Source organism: Myotis myotis, unplaced genomic scaffold (assembly GCF_014108235.1).
Source record: "Myotis myotis isolate mMyoMyo1 unplaced genomic scaffold, mMyoMyo1.p scaffold_m19_p_11, whole genome shotgun sequence".
In the NCBI taxonomy this organism is placed as follows: Eukaryota; Metazoa; Chordata; class Mammalia; order Chiroptera; family Vespertilionidae; genus Myotis; species Myotis myotis.
This window is the reverse complement of record NW_023416315.1, coordinates 32,594,650-32,612,206: the sequence shown is the minus strand read 5'-3', so window position 1 is coordinate 32,612,206 and position 17,557 is coordinate 32,594,650. Positions and strand designations below refer to the sequence as shown.

The window sequence follows — 17,557 nt, the reverse complement described above, 5'->3', positions numbered from 1 at the left end:
ATAATGCCAAGTTTTTTGTTTCCTCCTATCTTGAGTTGATAGGCCTGAAGATCCCAAACAAATTTGTTCTGCCCTATCTCTGCTTCCTGGGGAAAGCTTGGATTTCATCTTCAGTAGAGGAAATATCCTACATAATAAAAGGCTAGTAGTATAGGCAATATCCTATATCAGTGGTTGGCAAACTCATTAGTCAACAGAGCCAAATATCAACAGTACAACGATTGAAATTTCTTTTGAGAGCCAAATTTTTAAAACTTTAACTACATATGTAGGTACATTGTTATTAACTTAATTAGGGCACTCCTAAGGCTTAAGAAGAGCCACACTCAAGGGGCCAAAGAGCCGCATGTGGCTCGCAAGCCTCAGTTTGCTGACCACGGTCCTACATAATAAAAGGCTAATATGCAAATCAACCAAACTGTGGAACGACCAGCCACTATGACACACACTGACCACCAGGGGGCAAACGCTCAATGCAGGAGCTTCCCCCTGGTGGTCAGTGTGCTCCCATAGGGGGAGCACCACTCAGCCAGAAGCTGGGCTCATGGCTGGCAAGCGCAGCAGCAGCGGTGTTGCTCTGTGGCAACACTCAGGACATCCCCCGAGGGCTCCTGGACTGCAAAAGGGAGCAGCCTGGGCTGAGGAACCCCCCCAAGTGCACAATTTTCATGCACCGATCCTCTAGTTATTTTATAAAATCAAAGGAGAAAAAAATCTTAATTCCTGCCCTCTTTGTTCTGCCTATTGTTTCTGTGGATAAGGAAGAGGTCTGGGTCTCTCTGCTTGCACACTCAAAGGAGTCCTCCTGGCCTCTTCATTCCTGATCTTCTCTTGAAGGATTCCAGGGCCCTGGAGGTAGCTTGTCTCCAGACCATAGGTCTTATCCTCAGAATTTTGATGTCCAAATTAAAGTTACACATTAGCGGGGGGAAATAGCAAATCTGACTGTTCATTGTTATTAAGTATGATAATCAAAAATAGTAGATTTATTGTCTATGATAACATATATAAAAATAGAAAATTAAGGGATTATTTTTGGTCATATCTCCAGCTGACTTTAACATAGTAAATTAATTTTTAGTAGTCAGAGTGTTTATTTATAACAATCACCCTTCCTCAGGAAGGGAGCCCGCACATGTCAGTACTTTCACAGCTCAGCACAGGTCAATTTCCAAGGCAAGCTCCAGCTTAGTACTATAATCCATACCATTTACTGTTGCAGAATGGCAGTTTGGTTCACGCTCTATCTGCAAGTCCAGAGACGCAAGAGAAATAACAGCCTCTTCCCCAGAACTCAGAGCTCTGGACAGTGATACATACAGCAAATAGCACACAGAGGATGAGCAGTCAGAGTCACCAATAGGGTGATGACAACACAGAACAAGGCAATAGGTACTTCATCCATAGCACTGAGAAAAGCAAGTTGTACACCTCCCCAAAGCCTTCAGACCCACATTAACTCACGACCCACGGCAGGTCCAGCAAAGAAAGCCTGAGAGGAGTCAAATGTCTGAGGATTTTGAGGTGGCACTGGCACAGAGATAAAGAATATCCTCTATTCAAGTAGCTAATTTTGAGCCAACAGAGCCACTGAAATATCACAATGGGAAAGACATATCAACATTTCTTTGCCAAGAATCCACAGATACTATTACTGGTCATATTACCTATACAGGACATTATTTACACTACAAGTTATCACTTAAATATGTACATATGTGAATAGTGTTTTTCATCTGCAAAGAATCAGTGTCAAGTAACAATAGGAGTGATAATAACAGCTAGCATATACTGAGCACTTAGCATGTGATGGGGCATGGCCTAAGGGCTGTGTATATTAATATGATCCTCATGACATTCCTATAAGGTAATAGATATGCTATTGACCTTGTAGCTAAAATACTGAGTTGATACCTCTACTCTCCCACTTGTATATGGTGTGACGTTATGTAAGTCTGTGTGACCTTGTGCAAGTCTCTGCATCTCTTAGTCTGTTTCCCCATATGAAAATTAAGTACCTCATTACCTGCCTTCCCTACCACATATGATTATTGTGAGGATCAGAGACAATGGATGGGAAAGCTTTCTATAAACTAATAAACTCACAAATAAGATTATTTTTTGATCTATAGAATAAGGTGTATTTTTATGTGTCTACTTGTAGTCACTGGCTATGTTTTGGGAAAAAAAATGTGTTAAATGCATCAGTGTTGTTAGTATATATGTCATAAACCTGTTTTTATATGGCCCATCAAAATGGAGAGAGCACATAATATAGATAATACCTGTTAAGATTGCCATTAAGTGTGTAAAAGCTTCAACAAAAGCCAAGAAAGTTCTGTGAAAGCTGCAGGTGGTAAAATTATCAATTCCATCTAGGGTTTCTTTTAATAAGTTCCTTTAAAGATGGCTTTTTATTATATCTTAGAGCTGTTTAAAATGTGTTTTAATAAACACTTCTCTTTTATAGCTGCCAATCTATTTCATCAACTCCCTCTGTCCCACAGAAGTTATCAACATCAATTTGCCATATCTTAAAAGTCTTCATTAACCAGGGCTAATTATTTGAGAGTTAGGCTTCTCTTTTCTACTTCATGTTCTTAATCAATATTTCTGCAAAAAGTTGCCTCACAGTATGAGGTTTTGTGGGCTGGGTATTTTTTCTTCTATTTTGGGTCACACTAGGGCTACTTCTGTGAAATTCAATTAGAACCTTATAATAGTTCTCTGTAAATTTCATTACCTCAAAAACAAACGGTAAGATCTTGAAAGGAACCTACAACTGCTGGAGAGAGTTTATTAACACTTTGTCAGAAAATGTGTTTTTTGTCTTAGGCAGATCAATCACACCCGCTTCAACTAGTAAGTCCCTCCACATGCAATGTGGAGAGCACAGGCGTCTCTCATGTCCTGAAAAAATGTGAAAACACCCCAGTTCTTCACAGCCATAACATTATTGGAGAAAATTTCAACTTTCAACTTGGAAAAAAAAGTCACTTTTCATTTGGCCTAACAATTATCGAGAGACCATAAATGAGTTAGGGGGAAAAAGGATTATTTTGGAGTAAAGAGCCGAGAGAGAAAGAAAATTCTGTAATTTTAACAAGATTTAAACCTCATTTGCTATACTGTTTAACAGAAAGCGAAGCAGAGTCCAGCTCAGCAAATCAACATAATTATGAGCATATTTTTTTAAAAAGCACACATGGGAAGCAAACTGATCAAAATTAGGTAATATCAGCAATTAAAATTTAACTCCGCATTCAACAGCCTGCTATTTAATATTTTTGACTATGTACAAAAAGAAAAATAAAGAGACATTGATTTTTATTTAAGAAATGTGCCCTAGCCGGTTTGGCTCACTGGATAGAGCGTCGGCCTGGGGACTGAAGAGTCCCGGGTTCGATTCCAGTCAAGGGCATGTACCTTGGTTGCAGGCACATCCCCAGTAGGGGGTGTGCAGGAGGCAGCTGATCGATGTTTCTCTCTCATCGATGTTTCTAACTCTCTATTCCTCTCCCTTCCTCTCCGTAAAAAATCAATAAAATATATTTGGAAAAAAAAAAGAAATGACTAAATTTTAAGATGTAATTTTAAATAAACCAAATAGCAATAACAGCAAATAAAAGACAAATCAAAACAAAACACACACACACACACACACACACACACACACACACTTCTATTTAACCAATATTCCACATGGTCTTTTATTGCCCCCAAAATCTAATGAGCTAATTCTATCTGAAATCACTGCAACATCCAAAACATCCAACCATAAGTACTCAGAAGGAATAAAACCTTAAGACTGAATGACAGCACCCCCAGGGTGAACATAATAATCGGTGTAGACAAGAAAAGAGTTTGATAAGGAAATCTGACATAATGGAGGGATTGTGAACTGAATACAGTCACATTCGGAGACTACTGGGATGGGGGAGCTACAAGTCATGATAAGAGATTTTGAATATCTGTTTTCACAGAAGTAAATGCATCATTTTCAATACCCAGAGCTGGCTATGTAATTATTAGTATGTATACTTCCAATAATTCATTTGTGGTCTTTACTTCTGCTTTTTCTTCTTAAATTGTAAGCTACTAAAGATAGAAACACAGTGTCTGTTTCCATTATAACTAAATCCTTTACAGCACCTGGTTCAGCACTCTTGTCATGTTCTATAAAGTGCATTAAATTTCTTTGATGAACTGACTGGCTTACCAGTATGGCAAAATTTTTGTTAGTGTTTAAGCTGCAATAAAATTGGTAACAATCATGTCAATTTCTAGTCACTGAATGTATGACTCAACATTATAAAAGTATCACTTTTACTAGCTAAAGAGTATTGCTTCTGACTGCCTCAGAGTCATGCAAGTAATAAATGATTACACATAATTTTCTCTTTAATACTTTCTTACAATAAATATTAGGTAATGCTTTGTAGTTTACAAAGTGCTGCTCTGGGATACTATCTCATTTAATCTCACTTAACCCTAGAACATTTTATTGAGCTTCTGTTAATTTTTCCAGTAACTTCTCTGTCTGTATCTCCACACTATGTTAACCTTCATGTGGCAAGGAATTTGTTTTAGGGAAAAAACACTCAGAAATGTCTGCAATCACTGAATATAATGTACACTTCAGTGTCATCAGTTAATTTATAGGTTGTCATCCACCTTTTACTCCCTGACCATGTGTGCCAATTTGGTAAATAAAATTCAGTAAGAATTATCATCACAACTAAAAATATACATCTAAACTATCAGAAAAAAGTAAGACTGTAATGTCTTTGATGAATCTTTCCTTTTTCACAGGTTTTCATTCACAATGAGCTTCCTGACAAAGTAATTGAATTATGAAATAATGACAGGTTTATTCTTTGTTATATTCCTACTAGAAGCCAAGAAATGTGTGCATGGTAGGGTCCCTAGCGGCTGCCGGCTGCTGGTCAGGGCCTCCCTTCCCGTGGTTGGTTGGCCGGCCCCACCCCCTGGTCAAACTCCCGATCGAACTCCCAGTCAAGGGGACAATTTGCATACTAGGCTTTTATTATATAGGATATGTGTGTGTGTGTGTGTGTGTGCACGTGTATGTATATACATATACATACATACATATATATGTGTGTGTATATAGATATATATAGAGATAGATAGATATAGATAGATAGATAGATAGATAGATAGATAGATAGATAGATAGATAGATATAGATAGATATATATATATATGGCCCAATGCACAAAATTCGTACAAGAGTAGGCCTTCCTTCCCCCGGCTGCTGGCACCGGCTTCCCTCTGGCACCCGGGACTCAGGCTTCCCTCGCAGCCCCGGCTTCGTCTGGAAGGTCGTCCGGAAGGACGTCTGGTCTAATTGGCATATTACGCTTTCATTATTATAGATTTTTGCCATAAAATTCCTGAACTCATCATAAGAAAACTAATCTGCACTGAAGACAATTAACACTAAGACCACCTTTTTGGACATATATGACATAAATATTAGGTCCAAATAATAGAATTATAGGTTATCTCATCCAATGAAAAAGCACCAAAATTATGATATGATTATGACTTCCTAAATGTATTTCTCTCACCTGATCCTCCCCTGGATTCCAGATGCTATCCCCAACTGCTAGCTTAACATATCCACTTAACATATACAAGCATCTCAAATTTAATAAAACCTAAATAAGCTTCTTGATCATTAACTTCTCCCAACTTTGTCCTCCCACTTTCTCAGTAAATGACACTATTCAGTTGCTCAAGCTAAAAACTTAGAATTCATCTTTGATTCCTCTTTCAATTATCCCCTCGTCAAATCCATCAGCAAGTTTTATCAGTTCTATATCCAAACCCAATTCAGGTCTAATTATTTCCATCTTTTTCTCTTCGCTACTTCCTTAGTCTACTGCACTAACCAAGGAGATAGGATCAGAGAAGAAATTAGGAAACAGAGATTTTAAGGGGTCTGGGGCAATATAATATCACAAAAATCAAAGGAGAGGAGGGTCGCAGGTAGGAAGCAATAATCTATATAAATACCTAAGGATGTCAAGAAAGAGAAGACTGAGAGAATAAGTCTGTGATGCCTAAGAAGTCAAGGTAGAATTTAAAAGACAGTATACACTAACGGAATGCATAAAGAAACATTTTTAAGAAAGGGAAGGGAAATAATAAGAGCTGAAGGTGATCTCAAAAAAATCAGTAATTTTGAGGACATCTTCCAAAGTAGGAGAAATTACTGAGGAGCTGAGGGAGGAAGGGAAGGTTTGAACACTCACTTCAAAGTCAACTACTACAACAACATAGGACACAGAAATAAGTAATTTAGTTAGCCTTAATGTTCTGGAGTTTCTGTCTACCTTATTTATAAATGGGTCAAACAGAATATTCGGGATAATTCTCTTCATGGTAGATCGGATCCTCCGATTATTTAAACATTGGTATAGATCATCACATGAATCATTTTCTTCATAACACTTGGCATCAAGCATGAAAGGGAGAGAAGTATTGGGCTTATTATCACCTCACAAAGTTATACCAGAAAATCATATGACCAGTAACATAGACCCAGCATTTCAATTACATGGGACCTCTTCCCTTCCCTGGTAACTATTTGCATTGTTGTTTGGAAAAGACAGCTGCTCCAGCATCAAGGAGTGTCAGGAAAGATTATTTCTAGCTGACATAAAAACGATGAGAAAATTCCATGAATAAAAAAGATAAACCTGAATACAAAGCGAAAGACATAAGCTGACCCAATGTAAAGCTAAATCCACATTATAAACAAAATAATAACAAAGTTTTGCCTCATACTTAAAGGTTATTTGACTCATGGAATCTACAGGGGAAAAGATAATTGCTTATTTTTCCTTAAAGTTAGATGTGTTTTCCTCTTAACTTCAGCTGAGTGACTGCTATGTGCCTGACCTCATCTAGGGCTAAGGAGCTGGCATCAGCACACCACGGGCTAAAAGGCATCAGCCTGGCCAGAGCACAGCAGCACCACTTCCGGAATCAACGGCAGGCAGCTTGGCCAGGCAGAGGGGCCAGTGAGAGAAGGCAAAACGCTGGTTCTTGAAGGCTAAGTATGAGTTTTCAAGACAAAAGGAGGGGATATCCTGACCTTTCCTCATAAACCTTGATTTCCCTATACAGGTGCTACTCAAATAAGGTCTGCAGACTGGGGCCAATCCACAAATAATTTCTGGTCCAAGATAAAGTAAATAGAAAAAAATTAAAGCAAGCATTTTAAAATTTTTATATCAACTTGACAGAGTAATTATAAGTTTGTTAAATCTAGTAATAAAGTCAGAATTTGTATTTTGTATATATTTGTTTTTATCTCATTGTGCTAGTAACTCACTTTCATTTGGTGTTTATTTTTTACGTACTGGTCTGTAATATACAGGAAATTTTGTTTAAAAAATATGAGTGAAAAACATGTCCACACAAAAACCTGCACATGAATGTTTATTGCAGCTTTATTCATAATTGCCAAAATTTGGAAGCAACCAAGATGTCCTTTAGTATGTGAATACATATATAAATTATGGTTCATCCAGATAGTGAAATATTATTCAGTGCTAAAAATTATTGAGCCATGAAAAGACATGGAGGAAACTTAAATGCACATTAATAAGTGAAAGAAGCTAATTTGAAAAGACTACCTACTGTATGATTCCAACTACATGATATTCTGGTAAAGAAAAACTTAGATAAACAATCCAATCAAAAAATGGGCAAAGGACCTTAATGGACACCTTTCAAAGAGAACACAGTAGGCCAAGAGACATATGAAAACATGCTCAAAGTCACTAATCATCCAAGAGATGCAAATCAAAACAACAATGAGGTACTATCTCACACCTGTCAGAATGGCTATCATTAGCAAATCAACAAACAACAAATGCTGGAGAGGATGTAGAGAAAAGAGAACCCTCGTGTACTGCTGGTGGGAATGCAGACTGGTGTAGCCATTATGGAGAACAGTATGGGATTTCCTCAAAAAACTAAAAATGGAACTGCCATTTGACCCAGTAATCCCACTTCTAGGACGATATCCCAAGAAATCAGAAAGAATATATGCAACCCTATGTTCATAGCAGCACAATTTACAATAGATAAGATTTGGAAACAGGCTAAGTGCCCATCAGCAGATGAGTATATTAAAAATCTGTGGTACATCTACACAATGGAATACTATGCTGCTGGGAAAAAAAAAAAAGGAACTCTTACCATTTTCAACAGCATGGATAGACCTGGAGAGCATTATGTTAAGCGAAATAAGGCAGTTGGAGAAAGATAAATATCACATGATCTCACTCATTTGTAAAATATAATGAACAACATAAACTAATGAACAAAAATAGAGCCAGAGTCATAGAATCATTGAACAGACCGTCCAACCTAAGAGGGAAGGCAGGGGTGGGGAGAGGGGAGGTAAGAGATCAACCAAAGGACTTTCATGCATGCATATGAGCATAACCCATGGGCACAGATAGTAGGGGGGTGAGGGCATGTGCTGGGTGTGGGAGAGGCTGGCGAGAGGTCAAGGGGGGAGGAGAGACTTATGTAAGACTTTAAACAATAAAGAATTTAAATTTAAAAAAATTAATAAAATAAAAACTTAGATACAACCCTAACTGGTTTGGCTCAGTGGATAGAGTGTCGGCCTGTGGACTCAAGGGTCCCAAGTTCAATTCTGGTCAAGGGCATGTACCTTAGTTGCGGGCACATCCCCAGTAGGAGGTGTGCAGGAGGCAGCTAATCAATGTTTGTCTCTCATCGATGTTTCTAACTCTCTATCCCTTCCCTTCCTCTCTGTAAAAAATCAATAACATATATTAAAAAAAAAACTTAGATACAAGTAAAGGAATCAATGATGCCAGGGGTTAGGGGTAGGGAGGGATGAATAAGAAGAGCACAAAGGATTTTTAGATCAATTACGTTATTTTGTATGATAGTATAATGTTGCAAAAATGTTATTAAACAGTTGTGAAAAACCATAGAATATACAACACCAAGAGTAAACCCTAATGTGAACTGATAATGAGTGATGTATCATGGTAGGTTCATTGGTTGTAACAAATGTACCACTGTGGTGCAGGATGTTGATGGTGGGAATTTTGTGCATATCTGGAGGCAGGAAGTGTGTGGGAAATCTCTATACCTTCCATTCAATTTTTCTATGAACCTAAAAATGATATAAAAAAAATTATCTACTAAAAAAAATTAGGTCCTTCACCATAGATGGTTTGAGAGAGACTGCTGTTCTTCATTACTCTTTGACTCCAAACTCTACCAGAAACTCGGACTATATGAAACACCATGGTAACTCCTCTAGAAGCCAAGAAAAATGAGGGGGTAGAGGTGATTATTCACTGCATCTCACAAAGCTTCTTGCAAAAATTGGCAGTAATAAAATTCAAACATTTTAGAAAAATATAAGGTAAAATGTGAAAGCCCATCATAACCCCACAAACAATGAGAATTATCAATATAATAAATATTACTTTACTGTTTTTATTTGTGGAATAGTATAATCTATACTCATTTGTAACTTCCTTTGTTTTTTTATCTTGCATACTTTTCATGTCAATACAAAAATAATAATAATCACTGCGAAGAGGTAACATTTATGATCTACCAGTATGTATCAGATGATGTTCTAAACCAGGGGTGGGCAAACTTTTTGACTCGAGGGCCACAATGGGTTCTTAAACTGGACCGGAGGGCCGGAACAAAAGCATGGATGGAGTGTTTGTGTGAACTAATATAAATTCAAAGTAAACATCATTACATAAAAGGGTACGGTCTTTTTTTTTTTATAATTTATTTCTTTTTTTTAATGTTTTTTTTTCTTATTTATTTTTTTTATTATTAGTTAAGGTATTACAAATGTGTCCTCATCCCCCCCATTAACCCCCAACCTCCCCCACACACACAAACTCATGCTCCCATCCCCCTGTTGTCCATGTCCATTGGTTTGGCTTATATACATGTATACAAGTCCTTCGGTTGATCTCTTCCCCTTACCCCTGCCCTCCCCTACTTTCCTTCTGGGGATTGATAGCCTGATCGCTGTTTCTCAGTTTTTGGGTCTGTCCCTTTTCATCAGTCTATGTTGTTCTCTATAATCCACAAATGAGTGAGATCATGTGGTATTTATCTTTCTCTGACTGGCTTATTTCACTTAGCATAATGCTCTCCAGTTCCATCCATGCTGTTGCAAAAGGCAAGAGTTCCTTTTTTTTTTACCGCAGCATAGTATTCCATTGTGTATATGTACCACAGTTTTCTAATCCACTCATCTGTTACGGTCTTTTTGTTTTTTAGTTTTATTCATTTCAAACGGGCCGAATCCGGCCCGCGGGCCGTAGTTTGCCCACGGCTGTTCTAAGCATTTTACAATGTACTACCCATTTGCTTCTCATGAACCATTTTGAAGTAGATACTATTATTATGTCTGTTACACAGATGAGAAAACTGAGGCACAGAGATATAAGATAATCTGCTCAAGTTCACATGGCTATTAAGTGGTATATCCCAGCAACTGAAATGTATATAGTTCTACTTTTTACTTTTTAATGCCTACTTAACATTTTTAGTATTTAATTTAATATCTATCTTAGTAGACAGTTGGGTTATTCTGTTTTACTATTATAAGTAATGCTGTAACATATCACTTTATTCATTATATTATTGTTTCCATACAATAAATCCTTAGATGTGGAATGCTAGGTGAAAGGGTTTAATACATTTTTATTATAATGGATGTTGGTGACTTGTCCTTCAAAATGTAGTTTCAATTCAAACTCACAATACAAATTCAATCACGTATTAGAGTTCTCAGTTATTTATCCTTTATGAACACCATATAGTATCACTTAATAATCTTTATCAATTTGAGAACAAAAAAATATCTTATTATAGATACTTATAGAAATATTAAAGCCGCTTTATGAAGATGTGACATTTCTGGAGATGGTTGTACATGGCATCTGGGCTTATGAGTCAAATTCCGCTTTCTTCCTCCCCCTCCTGCTCTGCCTGGGGAAAGAAGGAACAGACGCAGACCGCCCTGAGAATCCCTGGCACTAACTACAACTCACAGGGTTTGGCCAAAACTGGACCAGCTTTTGGAAAGTCCCAATTTAACGGTCCTCCAACTTGCTGCCGTCAACCACCTGTCAGTCACTCATCACCGGACATGAGGCTCTGGTTTGATAACTTTGCTATGGGCCGCACAGGGAGGGGGGGGGAAATCGCAGAAGACCATATCATCTAGCAGCGTTCATCGCTTTTCCTTTTCACTGTCCTTCATCTTGAGCCCACCAGATCTTTCATTTGCATGACATTTCTTCACCTGAGCTGCTATTTGCCCTTTAAGTGGCCTCTTAGCATTCAAGGTCCTCTAGCTGTCTTCTTTCCCTTCTCCCATTAGCTGACACTTTTCCTGGAAGCTTGTGAAAGGTTTGACATTCACAGAGGTGAAGGTCTTCTGGTGATACCAAAGGTAACGGGAATGGAAGTATGATTGGCGCTGTGTGACATTATGTCTCTCGAGCACGGTTTGGCTCAGGCTATAGAACCTGAGCAGCTATAACACAGACAGAGGCTGTGGCTATTTGCCTTCTATTTTATGATCATCTGTTTCATTACTTTGTGCTTTCACTACATCCTGGCCTCGCAGTCTGTAGCAGCAGGCTGGAGAGATAAGGCCTTCTGGTAATAAATAAAAGTAGAACGTTAAAACCACAAGAAAGGGAATGTGGAAAATTGTGATGACAAGGCCATATGTTTAGCCTGGGATATGTACTCTAAGGGTAGTTGGGAGCCGTTTTACCCTCTTCTAAGAGGACTTCACATTTATACCCTGCCTATCATCCAAACATTCTTACAAGCAGATCAGCCAGGGAAAGAGACTGCTGGAGAGCGCACATTTCTCCTTCCAGGGCTAAGTGCAAACAACTGGCCTAGTGCAAGTAGCTTCCACTCAAAATACAATTCCATATCATTACTGATTTTACTAAGGAAAGATATTAGAAAAATATCAATATACTGGTGATTAGCCACAAATAGGACCACCCTTTCTATTCACTTTAGATCCCCAAATGGCCAGATAACAGAGTTCTGCAAAAGAATGGTACAAAGAGGTGGAGGTAAATGCAAACTTATTTAATTAAATCAGTGGTTCTCAACCTTCTGGCCCTTTAAATACAGTTCCTCATGTTGTGACCCAACTATAAAATTTTTTTTGTTGCTACTTCATAACTGTAATGTTGTTACTGTTATGAATCATAATGTAAATATGCAGGATGGTCTTAGGCGACCCCTGTGAAAGGGTTGTTCGACCGCCAAAGGGGTCATGACCCACAGGTTGAGAACCACTGAATTAAATGAACAATATGACCAACTGATAAGTAAAAATGGGAATATTCTTGGTAGTACCCACCATGTTATCTTTGACACATGCTGGCTTACAAAAACTGCAGAAAAAATCTCCATAATATATAACAGTTCATTTTACTTTTCATTCAAGTCCTCAACTTCAAATATGGATCTGAATGCCATTGGTAAGGAAATGTATTCCAATTATTGGGAAATCAGAGAATAATCTTAAATTTCTTTCCTATGCACAGAGGAAAATATTTTCAACTCAAATTTAGTAATATTTAGGATTTTTGCTTTGTGTAGCTCAATTTTTAATTTTTTCAGGTTTCTTTATTTTTTCTGACCATCTCACCACACTGCTTTTTGTATGATCAAGACAGAAACTATGGAGGTTGGACAAAAAACTACAAATGAGAGGGGTGGCCTGGGAAGCATTAGGTGTATTTACTAAAGCACGAAGGCTCCCCCTTGTGATGTGTTGTGGACAACTCAGGCGGCGGGCTAGGAGCAGCAGGGCCTAGTGCCAGCTGTCAGGAGTGTATCTGAAATACTAGTCACTGCCTTATTTCAGGTTTTGCATTGATTCAGATCCCCTCCAACATATGTGAGTAACTACAGAACGCAAGTAGTCCAGGTAGAAATCACTGAAAGTAGAAGTGAGCATTTCATAGAAACCACAGTAAATTCTAAATGGATTAAAGTACCTAGTGAAATTTTGATGAATATTTTATGATCTTTGATTGGAGAAAAACGGGACATTAAAGGCACAACTTAAAAGAAGAAGCTGCTAGATTTGATATATAAAATTCCTAAATGTTACCTAAACTCAATTCCTTAAACTAATTAAAAAAGAAAATGAAGTTAAAAATGTTTATAATATTTAGAACAGACTGGTAGTCAATACACTTATAAAAAATGAGCTCTTACACAATTTTTAAGAAATAGACAAGTACCATATTATGGCTAATAAACACACTAAGATATATTCAGCTTCAATACCAATAAAAATAAATAAAAATGAAAGGGCCAATGAGATAGCTTTTTTTTGCATCTTGATTCAGATTTAAGAGAATAATAATACTCAATACTGAGTTTACATAAATAGGCATTTTAATGCATAAATAGGAATATATATGTATATTTACATGTATTTACACACACACACACACACACACACATTTCCTAGATAACATTTGCCTATTACAATTAAGTATTCCAAACAACATTAAATGTTCATTGTTTTGGATTTGGAAAATAAATTGATTCATTTTTACAAAAGAATACCATGCAGCTGTCAAAAATGATAATATAATCAGGTTGTATAATTCTAAAAATGTCCAGGATAAAAGTGTTAAATGAGATGGGCAAATATTACATAGCCCTATTTTCTATAACTGTATTTATATATGCATTTTAAATTTCTAGAAAATTCATGGTTTAATTTCAAGAGTGGTTAGAGAATTGTAAGGGAGAATAGATAACATGACTTTCACTTTTTCTTGATAGCTTCCTGTTTTCTGAGTTTGATACAATAGAGAAATATAAATTTCATAATAAAAATTACTTTTTATTAAAACTGTAGAATAATAAAATTCTCATTTTAGATTTTTTTCTCTACCCTAACTGCAAGGACTTCAGATAATGACTTGGAAAAAGCTAAAGACATAAACAGTTGACTTTTTAACTTATGAGTTGACTATTCTTAACTCTGTAGAAATTTTACTCTAGTAGATCATTCTGAATATAGATAACCATAGCTAAAATAAATCTTTTAGAATGGGATATCTGCAATTATTTCCTCCAAATGTTCCATTTTATAGGTAATTTTTGTTTAGATTAGGAATATGAAACACCTTTCCCAAATCCCAGAACAAAGGATAGCAAACCAGAATGAAAATTCAGATATGCTCACTCCTCATTAACTTCTTGTTTGACCCTCTTTTGTGACTTTTATTGTGAACTAGAGGCCTGGTGCATGGATTTGTGCACCAGTGGGGTCCCTCAGCCTGGCCTGTGGGGTTCAGGCCAAAACCGGCTCTCTGACATGCCACCAAGGGGTCCCAGATTGCAAGAGGCAGGCCAAGAGACCCCACCAGTGCATGATGGTACCTGGGGAGGGACTGAAGGAGGGCTCCAGGGTGTGCCTGGCCTGTCTCACCCAGTCCCAATCAGCTAGACCCCAGCAGCAAGCTAACCTACCAGTCTAAGCATCTGCCCCCTGATGGTCAGTGTGCATCACAGCAACTGCTCGAACAGTCAAATGAACAGTCGAACACTTAGCATATTAGGCTTTTATTATATAGGATAAGTATAGGAACAGAATTTAAGATAGTTGCCATAGCATGTTAGTGTTCTCTTAAGGCCATAAATAGTGTTACTGACTGAAGTAGTATTTCCTTATTAGAAAAGACATACCCAGTGCTTACAGCTCTTCTTGAATTTGTCTAGCAGGTCTTCCAGTTTTTACCGAAAGCACCCCCCCCCCAAAAAAAAAAAAAACCCAAACCACTCATTACCCAAATGTCCCACTGGTAACAATAATCATGATGACGATGACGACAATGACAACGATGATGATATAGTACCATTTGAGCTATTGCAGTGTGCAAATCACTTAATTTTCACCACTCAGATAGAAACATTACTTTTTGCATTTCCTTAAGGAAACCAAGGTTTAGAAAAGTGAATTAATCAATATCACAGAGCTTGTATGACATTCTAGCACCTTGTAGGTATGTCTAACACCAAAATTAAAAAATAAAGGATGTTTCATTATTACCTTAAATTGCCTCAAAGATTTAAGACATATCACATATTCCTTGATACTAGGTTAGAACTAATCGCCGTTTCTCATAATGTTCAGCATATTATAATGTATTACCTGCGATGTTGCAATATATTTTCATGCCTCCTTTAAAAATGTTCTCATAAATAATGTGTTAATCAATAGTGAACCTCTACATTACACCTAAAAGCACTGACCCATCACATACTCATCCAAAGACAGCGTCTTTTTTCACTAAACAGTCTGCAGACAACTTCAGAGAAAGTAGTGAGACTATCAATAAATTACTACATAGCACTTATTCAATTATACTTGGACACTAGTTTAAAACAGGTAATGGGTGTAAATCTTTAGTACATCTGACTCTACAAAATTTTTCTGTAAATCTTCTTTCCTCCTCATTCATTTACTGTTTTTGTTACATTCTTCATACATTTCCAAATTACATTTTTTAAATTTCCTTTTCAGTCACTGTCTGAATGTGTCTGCTGTAGTCTTAAACTGTATCTTATTTTTTCTCCACCATTCATATTATAGCCCATGTACTATTCCTCACCCAATCTTTAAGAGCTATCCCTGGAAAACAGCAAGGATGAGCAGTGAAGGAAAGCAAGGCAAGCCACTATAGAAATCCTAAATAGACTGGAATTTAGGAATTGATACAGTAAACCAACTAGTTGCAGAAAGAAGGTAGAGAGCCTGACACAGAGTCATCCCTCCTCTGCTCAAGTTTAAATGTGACAAAGACTATCCTTGACCAAACACTAGCCAGGTAGGCTCCTCTGAGCCCTCTTCTCAACTAAGCCTCAACCTTGACTTGAACAGACACTAGCATAGTTTCTAACAGCTCTAGGCCACTACCTGAAAATGACCGTACCCTCCTTAAAGTGCCTACCTGAGAAAATTCAAGGTTTCTAAAAGGAATTTGCTGTTTGTTCCAACCAGCATCTGAAGAGAGGGTCCCTGTGTCTCAGTGTCTAATGGGAGGGTAGAACCCGAACTTCAGAAAGTGCCAGTTAGCAAATGCAGATGAATTTCACATAAACCAACTCTTGCCATAGGGTACTGCTGATTAAACACTGTCTTTGTTTATCTTTGACATGGGAGGCACCACAGAGCAGGGACATTTGGCAAGAAGAAAACCAGGAAGAACCTGGGTTACTTCTAGATATGGTGGACAAGCACCTCCTTCAGTTTTCCGAGAGCTCTTTTCCTTCTTGACACTCACCCTGGAAAAGACACTGAGTGGGACTCAGAAGAGAGGAAGTACGATGTCATTCAAATAGAGCTTGTTTTTAATGGGGGGATAAGGACACATTTGTAATACCTTAATCAATAAAGGAAAAAAATAGGGCTTGTTTTATGTTCAAGGGAAAAGAAGCAGAGGAGACCTTCAAGTTTCCTCTAAGCCTCTGCCAATCAATGTACCAGGGTAAAAAAAATGATATAGGAACGTTGGCTACCAAACAATAAAGATTATCCACTTGCACTTAATCAGAGTTAACCTCCAGGAGAAAGTTACAGCCCTGCATCAGTGATGGGAGCAGAAAATCCAAGCTGAAGGCACATGACCAGTGGGAGTGATAAGCGGCTGTGAATCCAAAATAGAGGGCAGAGAGTAGGAGTAGGATTCCTGGGCTGAGGGTAGGCAGGGGAAAACACACACACACACACACACACACACACACACACACACACACACACCCCAAAGTGTGATAAAGTGTACATAAGGATCACTGACCTGAAACCAAACCCTCCCTCTTGCCCTGACCAGTTGTGTGTCTGTGAATCATGATGGGTATTTCACTAACATTCTCTGAGTTTCAATAGTTTCCCTTGTAGCAAGTTGGTAATAATACTTGCCTGCAAAATAACACATAAGCTATGTTAAATGCTTAGCATGGGACCTAGCACCTAAGAGAGTAATCAGATATAAGGTGGGATTTTCTGCTGCTCTGTATTGCCCATATGCATCTGGAATTGCCAAATTTAACAAATAAAAACATAGGATGCCCAGCTAAAGTTCAATGTCAATAAACAAGATATAAAGCTCTTCAGTTTAAATATGTTCCATGAAATATTTGCCCCTTATTTATCTGAAATTCAATTTTAACTGAGCATCCTATATTTTATCTGGCAATCCTACAGGTTGCATTCACAGCTGGAGTTAAGCAAATCATTCCTATAGCATCTTTGTAAAGAATCTAGAAGCAATTGAGGGGCAAAGTCCTAGATGCCTATTATGCAGACAGCAGTGATGGCTAGTTAATGTTAACCAGAGAAGCCTAATAGTCGAGAGAAATTTCCTTCAGTCTCAGCTAAGTGAAAAGATTTTTAACTCCTCTCTATAAGTGGAAAGACTTAAATCCTCTCTAA

At 37.6% G+C, this 17,557-nt stretch overlaps 1 non-coding gene across 1 annotated transcript; it reads left to right on the top strand.

Moving 5' to 3' along the window:
- Window positions 1-14,812: 14,812 nt before the first annotated feature.
- Window positions 14,813-14,876, top strand: LOC118666671. Its single transcript, XR_004971022.1, has one exon. It is a non-coding gene; the product is annotated as a U7 small nuclear RNA (small nuclear RNA).
- The last annotated feature ends 2,681 nt before the right edge of the window (window positions 14,877-17,557 follow it).